This window comes from Oryx dammah, unplaced genomic scaffold (assembly GCF_014754425.2).
Source record: "Oryx dammah isolate SB20612 unplaced genomic scaffold, SCBI_Odam_1.1 HiC_scaffold_28, whole genome shotgun sequence".
Classification (NCBI taxonomy): domain Eukaryota; kingdom Metazoa; phylum Chordata; class Mammalia; order Artiodactyla; family Bovidae; genus Oryx; species Oryx dammah.
Window position 1 is genome coordinate 13,902,269 of NW_024070212.1, and position 9,745 is coordinate 13,912,013.

The following is a 9,745-nucleotide window of genomic DNA, read 5'->3' on the forward strand; positions in this document are numbered from 1 at the left end:
GGAGATAGCTGTTAACCAAGCACTTTCTGTGAGCCAGGCTTTGGAGATGAGCCAGATCACCCCTCCCTCCAGAAGCCACTGTCCAGTTAGGAGAGAGACATTTAGGAGGGAATTGAATTGCCATTGGGGTAAATGTGTGACCCAGGAATCACAGAGACTGTGGAGTCCAGAGGATAAGTTGCAGAGCCTACAGGAGTGGGGATAAGGAAGGGGACTGGGCTGGAGAATTGTCTCCTGGGAAATGGTGCCTGAAGGCAGCCTGGAAGGACAACCTGGAAATTGAGCAAGTGAAGAAAGGAGAGGAGACATCTCAAGAAGGGACCCACATAAGCAGAAACCGTGGGCATGTTCAGGGTGCTCAGAAACTGAGTTTGGGCCTGGGTATCAGCAGGTAGAGAAACGTGGCCTCTATCTAGTGGCTGCTGGGCCCCTGGAGACCTCTGAACAGGTGGAGGACCTTTTGGTCCTCCAATTATTATTATTGGTTCTGACACCCAGCCCACAAAGGGCTTCAAAGAAGAAAACCTGAAGGCCAGTAGGGCTGGTGGTAGAAGTCCTCCGTCTCCACTGCCCACAGCCTAGCCGCACCTACCTGAGGGGGTTGTTATACAGGGGTAGGGGGGCGGGGGCACGGGCTTGTGGGTGTTTGCAAAGATGTCCCAGACCCTGGCCTGAAAGAAGAGCTGCCATTCCCATGGGCTGTAGGCTAAGCCCTTAGGGACCAGTCACTGCCCAGAGCTGATGCCAAGTAGGGCTCAACCTTGCTTCTCCTCTGCCACCTCCCCAGTTCACCTCCTCCCCACCTCCCCTCAGGGCCTGAGCCTCTGGTCCAGCATGGACTCTGCAGGACAGTTGGATTCTAGGTGCCCAACTGGGCAGGCGTGGGAGGGTGGTAGCTGCCTCTGATAGCACTGCTCTAGCAGGCGGAGCAGCCTCTCTGGCCCTTGGTGGCCCCTGGCCCCGAGGCTCTGTGTCACTACTTGGTCAGCAAGATGGCTGTTTTCTTGCTCCTCTGCAGGTGATGGGGCAGGGGGAGAGGGCGGGGGAGATGTCTGATCAGCTGCCTTTGGATAACAACTCTCAGATCATTCAACATCTGGGGTCTCCTCCCACATCCAGCCTTCTGCCCCAAAGATGCAGTCTGCTTCCTGAGCCCTGTTTGGAAGAGGGGGTTGCTCTGGGTTGCACAGGCAAGGATTAGACAGGCCCTTAAGGGGAAAGGTTTTCAAAAGCACCAGAACTCGAAAGAGAAAGGAGTAGGGGCTGTGTCTTCTCAGCATCTTCTGGGAGCTTCCACTGTGACTCCAGCCTCCTCCATCTCTGTCCCACCTGTTGTCTCTCTTAGTCTCTGAATCCCTCTGAATCTCTGATTTTTCCTTTCCTCTGTTGCTCATTCATTCATTCACGATATTCATTTAGTGTCAAACTTGAGCCAGGTTTGGGGGCTGTGACCTAAGGTTCTAGTCACATGTGTAACACGGTTGGGTCCTGGGTGCCTCCAGCCCTCATAGGTGTTCACCTTTTATGTGTTGGATTGTGGGAGGTCTAGAGGGAGCCCTTTGGGAGGGCCAGGATAGCTGGGCCAGTTTCTCTAAGGCACACTTGGAGACCTTTGGGCAATTGCTATTCACCAGCCTTTATAGGAGGATCTTGGTATTCTGACAACTAGTGGGTACCAGCTGGTATCACCCCTGGTCTAACAGAGAACAAGGTCCTGACAGTCCTCCCCTTCTGAGGGTCCCTCTGGCCCACCTGTCCCCTCTGTGGGCTCTCCTGGCAGGCCTACACCTGGGGGCTCTCCTGGCCCACCAACCACTATGGAGAGTCTCAGTCTATGGTTTTCTTTGGGATTGCCAAGTGCCGTCAGAACACTTGGCCCTCCCTCCTGCCTTCTCCAGCCCTGGAAATTCTGATGGAATTGGGGGGAAGACTTCATCTCTCACCCATCTCTCCACCCTTGACCGCCTCTGAGGGTCCCCAGCTCCGTCACCAGCACCTATCTTGCCTGGCCTGGTGGTTTGCCCAAGCTTTGACCTTCTATCTCCAGTTTCCAGCTATAATCAGCTGGGCACTTGAGGGTGGCCAAGGGGAACTGGTGTCTGCCGCTTGCCCTGGCCCAGCCTGGCCAGGCTGTTCGTGGGGACCAGAGCTTGGGTTACTGAGTAAGCTGGGGTTGCTTGGAGCTGTTTTCTACTGGGGTCACCTTCTGCCTACTCCCTGCTCTCTTGGCTCAGGAATCCTCAAAACCAGGGTGCTTCTTTTCTCCATCGACCTTTCCCAGTGTTTATGGGGAACAAAAGAGAAAAGTAGTAAAGCACCAGAATCAGTAAGACTCTCATTTGTTCATTCTTTCATTCTCTCAACACATCTTTGCTGTATCACCTTGGCAATTGTGGAGCCTTCTTTGAGTTTCAGTTTCCTTATCTATAGGAGAAATGATATTCCCTTTGTGGAAATGTTTTGAGAATTACAAATAATTGCTGAGGAATGCTGGCATTTTCATAGGCAGTCAACAGATACTGTTATTATTGTTCCGATTGGCTGAGCAGAGAGGGTAAATGGGTTGCTGACTCCAACATACCATGGGCACATGTGCCTCTGGTGATAGGAAAGGATGGAGGGGACAGCCACTCTGATGCGTTCTCCTGTTGTTGGCTGGAGTGAGTGACCAGCAGGTCTGGGGGCTAGGAAAAGCACATTCAGGAAGGGCCTTTGGACCAGCAGGCCCCGTGACATAACAACTCTTGAATAGAGGAGATTTGGGGAGCCTTCCTTCACTCAACAAATATATATTAAGCACCTGCTGTGTGCCAGACATGGTGCTAATTGTTGGCAATCCAATGAAATGAGATATATCCCTGGGTGGGGGTGGGAGGTCTATCTGTGTGTGTGGGGGGGGGCGGGGTGAAAATGAATCAGCAGGCAGTAGTATTACCAAGGGTGATAGTGGAGGACACAGGTCATACCAGGACCCAGGCCTTGCTGGGGGTGATCAGGGAAGGCTTCCCAGAAGAAGTGATTCTTACATTGAGATCTGGCCTAATTTCACAGCTAAGGTGGAGCAGAAGGATTCCTTTTTGTCTAACAGTCTGGTATGGAACTAGAAAAAGAAGCTATACTGGGGAACTCCTTCACTCCCATTTTCTGGGGGTAGACAAACTCCAGAGCTCAGTTTTTCCCAAAAACCACAGCCATGTGGCACCATAAAAATATTACTGTGTTTACATAAAGCCATTTGTAAAAATCAAATATGGCCTTTTGTCCCCAGAGGCTCACCAAAATAGCTTCTGCATAAAAGGCTGCCAAAATTAGATTACTTGTGTTTGTTAAGGTTTCTTCATCTGTAAAATGAAAACGACAATACCTTGGGAAAGAAGTTGGTCAAAAGGCAGTGATCTCAAAGTGATTTCATTTCAAAGCTTTTCATCATGTAACACATTTTGTTTGCATTCCTGCTACGTGCTAGATTCTAGAGGATTGTCCTCCATGTTCTGTCACCACCAAATGGAGGGGAATCATGCTCTGTCCTCAGGATGCCAAGGCAGATGAGATGTAGTCTCAATTCCCCAGCCCTGACAGCAGCTCTGCCTCAGTGGTACAATTCTTGTGATCCTACTGGGGGGTTCTGTGGTCAATTCCTGGCCAGGAAGTTTTGAAAGACAGCAAAGATCAGAAGGTGAGAGTGTGTCTTCAGATTGAGAGGGACAGAGGACTGAATCCCAGCTCTGCTCAAAAGAGATCTTGGAAAAGTTGCTTACCATGCCTTGAACCCCAGTTTCTTCATTTGTTCCATGGAGATATTAATAGTATTAATAACACAGGGGTTGTTGTGAGGATTAATGTCCACAAATCATGGGACATGTAGTACGCCTTCAGTAGTATAGTCATGGTTCTGACTGTTGTTCATAAGGAAACATATCAATAGGCTGTAGAGCATTTCTTTCTTTGCCTTCCATTCCTCCTGTTAGTAGTGGTAGGAGAACTTTTCTAACTGCTAGGGACATGGGAAAAACTTTGCTAACAGCTAAGGACATGGGAAAAACTGGCCCTCAGTCCTTAGTTTTAAAAATATAATTGTGTTCAGCTAACTCTCAAGGGCCTGACTGGAGTCCCTTAAGAGAAAAACCAGGGAGAGCTTCCCTGGTGATCCAGTGGTTAGAACTGGGCACCTTCACTGCAAGGGCTGGAGTTCCATCCCTGGTCGGGGAACCAAGATCTCTCAAGCCGTGTGGTACAGGCCAAAAGAAGAGAGAAGATCCAGAAGGGAATCCAGGGTGCAGTGGACTTCTTCTAGAAATGGGTCACGTGAAGGTGACTGCAGTTAAAGGGAGCAGGGAGATGGGAAGCCACATCCTCGTCCCAGCTTCCCTTCCGCATTTCTCCTAAGGGTTCCACCACCATCACCAAATCAACCAAAACCACAGCCAAGAAAGCTCAAGTCCTACCACCTCCCTCTGCCGGAAGCTGTTGTTCAGGCGTCCAGACATCGGACCCTTGCTCCCTCTCCTAGGCCAGCCCCATCCCCAAGTGTGAGTGACACTTTGTGATGAATACCTCTCTTCTCTGGAAAGGGAGCAGTTGAGTAGAAATATTCTTCATATACAACCCAGGACAGGGCATTGTGAAGGTTGGAAGCACATCTTCTCTGCCCAAGGCCTGGTGAGGCACAGAAGGGGGCAGCAGCCAGAATGGAGGTGGTAAGATGAGTCCATAGGTTTGACAGGAGCTGCAGAAGGGTGATCAGACGGGGCTGTGAGCCCAGGAGAACTCAGCCTCTCTAGTGCACATCTAGTAACATGGCTCCCTGCTCCGAGCTCCCTCCTGCAGCCCCGCCAGCGTACCAAGCTCCTGAGACAGGAGAGGTGAGATCTGAGGCTCTTAACAAAGCAAGGTCATGACCATTCAGCCGTTCATTTCATAGCTGTTTACTGAGCCAGGTGTTGCAAAGTCAAGCAGGCCCTGCTTTCAACCCCGAGGCCAGGGGAGCAAACAAATAGACACTGTCCTTGCCCCCATGGAGCTGCTATCCTAGTGGAGGAGACACACTATGAACACACACAAATAGATACATTAGATGTCATGAGAGGTTTGCTGAAGAAAACAAAGCTGAGCTGGAGGATACAGTGATGGGGGTTACTAGACCGGATCACTAGGGGAGGCTCGAGAGGGATGGAAGAAGTGAGAGGGGCTCTCATAGACTCCTAGGCAGAGGGAAGAGCAAGTACACTGCCCCTGGGTTGAGAAGCAGGGAGGGCAGTGTGGCTAGAGGTCAGTGAGTAAGGGGGCAGTGCAGGGAGGGTATGAGGGCCAGCAGGTGGAGGGCTCAAGGCCCTGGTGAGGAGTTTGGACCCTACTATTAAGATAGTGGGGAGCAAATTGAGGGGTCAAGAGCAGAGAAATAACATGACCTGAAGTATTATTTTAAAGGATCCCTCTGGCTGCCTAAGGAGCATGGCTGTAGGGTTAAGCAGTCGCAGATGACCAGTCCTGAGGCTACTATTACAATCCAGGCAAGAGCAGACAGGAGCAGTAACAGTGTGGAAAGTAGCAGGTTCTGGAAGTATCTGGAAGGTAGAACTGACAAGGTTTATGATGGACTGGATAAGAGTCACATGTCTGGGACTTCCCTGCTGGTCCAGTGGTTAAGAATCTGCCTTGCAATGCAGAGGATGTGAGTTCGATCCCTGGTCTTGGAACTAAGGTACCTCACACCTCAACTACTGAGCCCATTCGCCACAACTCAAGAGAAGCCAGCTTGCCACAACTAAGACCCAGTGCAGCCAAATAATAATAATAATTAATTTTTAAAAGTCATATGTCAAAGTGCTAACCCCCACGGTGATGGTATTTGGAGATGGGACCTTTGGGAGGTAGTCAGGTTGAGATGAGGTCATGAGAGTGGCCCCTCGTGACGGGATTAGTGCCCTTATGAGAAAGACCCCAGAGAGCTCCCCAGCCCCCTGCCCCCTGCCCCTTTTGCCCTCTTTCACTCTTGCTCACTCTGCCGAGTGAAGACACAGCAAAAAAGTTGCTGCCGGGAAGATATGTCTCAGCAGAAACAGATCATGCTGCTAGCACCTTGATCTCAGACATCCCGCCTCCACAACTGTGAGAAAATAAAGTTCCGCTGTTGAAGCACTCAGTTTATGGGCTTTTGTTATGCAGCCCGAGCTGACCAATACAGAGTCAAGGATGGTGCCCAGATGTTTGATCTGAGCCACTGGTGGGAGGCCCATCTCCAGTAGGGAACTGAGAAGACCCCTCCCCAAAGCAGCCTGTCTCTCCCTCCAGGTTGAGATTTGCTTTCCAGACTCTGTACTTTAGTCTGGGCTGTTACTGAGTGAATAAATGGGAAAGATAATACTGTTTACAAATTGATCTGACTAAGAACATAAGATAACCCAACCCACTCCAGCATTGCCTGGAAGAATCCCCATGGACAGAGGAACCTGGCAGGCTACAGTCCATGAGGTCGCAAAGAGTCGGACACGAAGCAACTTAGCAAGCAAGAAGATACGATGGTTGAGAGCACACAGAGAGCCAGGCAGGGAGCCCTTCTTCTACTAAACACTTCGTCTTCTACTAAAACAAGACTTCACCTTCAAGGCCCACCTCAAGTATGACTCCCTGCCTTTGGGTCCTGGCTGCGTGCTCTCCAAATAGAGTGCTAGATACCCCACTGGGATTTATACCTCCACCTCCTCTCTGGACTGGGCCAGCAATGTTTGACTGAAGGAAGACAGGACTTTGACTCCGCCAGGTGAACCAGTCCCGATGCTGCCGGGAGTTCTTTCTAGATCTCCACCCTTGAGGGCCTGCCCTTCCCTACTGCTTCCTCTGCCTCCTGCTTTCTCTGCCCGGCCCTCTGCCCTGAGACAGCTGGGCAGCCGGTGGTGGAGGTAAGTGAACACACCGGTTCCCGCCTCCCTCATAACACCATCACCTTCACCCTAGGGTTGCAGCTCCAGCTCTCATAGCTCAAGCCAGAAGCAGGTTAGCTCCCTTGGAGGGGGGAGGCCCCACACCATCATCTGCTGGGCAGTGGTGGACAGGAAAGAGGGGGGCCCCTGCACCGCTGGCTGGGCTGGGCTCCCTGGCTGGCTCTCCGTGTGCTCTCAACCATCGTATCTTCTTGCTTGCTAAGTTGCTTCGTGTCCGACTCTTTGTGACCTCATGGACTGTAGCCTGCCAGGTTCTTCTGTCCATGGGGATGATTCTTCCAGGCAATGCTGGAGTGGGTTGGGTTATCTTATGTTCTTAGTCAGATCAATTTGTAAACAGTATTATCTTTCCCATTTATTCACTCAATAAATATTTATCTAAGTATTTCGTTTTATTAGCCATTTAAATATGCAGAGAGCCAGCAGTGTGCCAGGCACTACTCTATGCATTGGTTACACAGCAATAGGAAAAACCATCAAGCACAGGACAAAGAAACCCTGAGTATTCATTAATGTGAAGTTCATTAACGTGCTTTTAAACTGTATTGTTTTAAAATGTGTCACTACTGGGAATTCCCTGCTGGTCCAGTGGTTAGGACTTGGCGCTTTCCCTGCTGTGGCTCAGGTTCAATCCCAGATCAGGAAACTAAGACCCCACAAGCCTTGCCACACAGCCAAAAAGATAATAATAAAATGTGTCACTGCTTGAAACTGGTGATTTGACTGCACCAAACTCGTGCCAGTGAAGTGAACTGAAAGTCGCTCAGGCGTGTCCAACTCTTTGCGACTCCTTGGACTATACAGTCCATGGAATTCTCTAGGCCATAATACTGGAGTGGGTAGCTTTTCCTTTCTCCAGCAGATCTTCCTGACCCAGGAATTGGACCGGGGTCTCCTGCATTGCAGGTGGATTCTTTAGCAACTGAGGTATCAGGGAAGCCCTAAATTCCTGCCAAGTGGCTTGCAAGTATCAGGTGAAAACCCCAAAAAGGCACTGAGTTCAGGAAGGGAGAAATTGGGCTGGTGGGGTGGAGTGTCGCGGGGAGTGTGTACCCAGAGAACTCCTCCAGGATTCTGACTCTCCCCTTCTGAACTTCATTTTCCAAGCTCAGGACACACCTGAAGCTCTGGATTCGGTTAAAGCTGTCACATCTGAGATGCACAATAAACAGAGAGGCAGGTTCAGATGAAAACCAGAGGAGGGTGGTAAAGGAACTGGGGCTGCTTTATCTGGACAATGGGGGTCTTAGACTGAGGGAGGGGGGTTAACTGGTTCCTGTCTTCACTGTGAAATAGATTTACTAAGGGCTTGGAGAAAGCTATAGGAGTCAGACCCAGGTTTAGGTACAAGAGCCTTCTAGCACCCAGACCTGCTGCCCTGGGAGGAGACTGGGCTTCCTGCAGCCGGGCTGGAAGCTAGGTAAGTCCTGGCAGGAGAATCATGGACCCAGAGAGTTAGGGGCCGAAAGCAGCCTTATCAGAACAGTGATAAGGAACAGAGCAGTGGCGGGAAAGTTGAAAAGGCTCAGCGGTTGACTGTGAGGGACTGACCTGGCAGCTCCCACTCCTCATGTGAACCCTGCTGGCCCGATAGGGACACTGGATCAGGGTCCCTCTGAATCACCTGGGTTGGGGAAGAAACTCTGAAAAAATACTAGTGCCTGCCCCCACCCCACAGAGACTTTAATAGGCTTGGGTGGAGTCCCAGCACCCGTATTTTTCTTTTATAGCCCTCCAGACAATTTTAACAGGCAGCCAAAGTCAAAGGTCGCTGATCTGGACCAGCAGTACTAGCGCCTCTACCAGGGAGCTCTCAGGCCCTGCCCCAGACCCACCGAATCAGAAACTCCTGGAGATGGCCCGTAGTATGCACGGAACAAGCCCTCTGGCTGATTCTGACGCATGCTGATGTTTTGGGGAACTTTCAGGCCTTTCTAGCTCTAAGAGTCTCAGAACCTCAGGGAAACACAGCTCTATAACAGCTTACCCTCTTCACCAAGGAAGTGTGTTAACAGCTTAACCCGCCTAGAGGACAAACTAGTCAAACCTGAGATTACAGAATGGCTTCACTTCTTTATCACAGTATCACACTTCATGAAAAATCCAAAACAAAAACTTTATCCATCTTCAGACTTTTTCAGAGAAGGCAATGGCACCCTACTCCAGTACTCTTGCCTGGAAAATCCCATGGATGCAGGAGCCTGGTAGGCTGTAGTCCATGGGGTCGCTAAGAGTTGGACACGACTAAGCAACTTCCTTTCACTTTTCACTTTTATGCCTTGGAGAAGGAAATGGCAACCCACTCCAGTGTTCTTGCCTGGAGAATCCCAGGGACGGGGGAGCCTGGTAGGCTTCTGTCTCTGGGGTCGCACAGAGTTGGACACGACTGAAGCGACTTAGCAGTAGCAGACTTCTTCAGGAAGTATTCAGTTCGGCAGCAAACAGTGGTCTTGAATCAGATATACTCATCACCTCCTGTCTCAGAGTATCTACTGCCTGGGTCCTTTAGACCTGATTGCCTGCTTTATGAGGTCTTTACCTAGGGGACCCTGCCATCTGGTTGGTTTTCATCCCATCTTCAGGAGTCAGGCATCAGTACACAGAGGGAAGGACCTGCCGAGTGAGAGATGGCCCCACTCACCCAGAGACAGAAGCGGTGGTAAAGCCAGGATTGAGTAGAAGGCCGTGCCTGGCACATCTGATTCATTTAGTAGCAGCTTTAAAGGGATGGGGAGACCAAACCCCTGAGTCAGAGGAAGCCTACAGCAAGAGGGCTTGTTTGCAAAGAGGGAGTGAAGCACTCT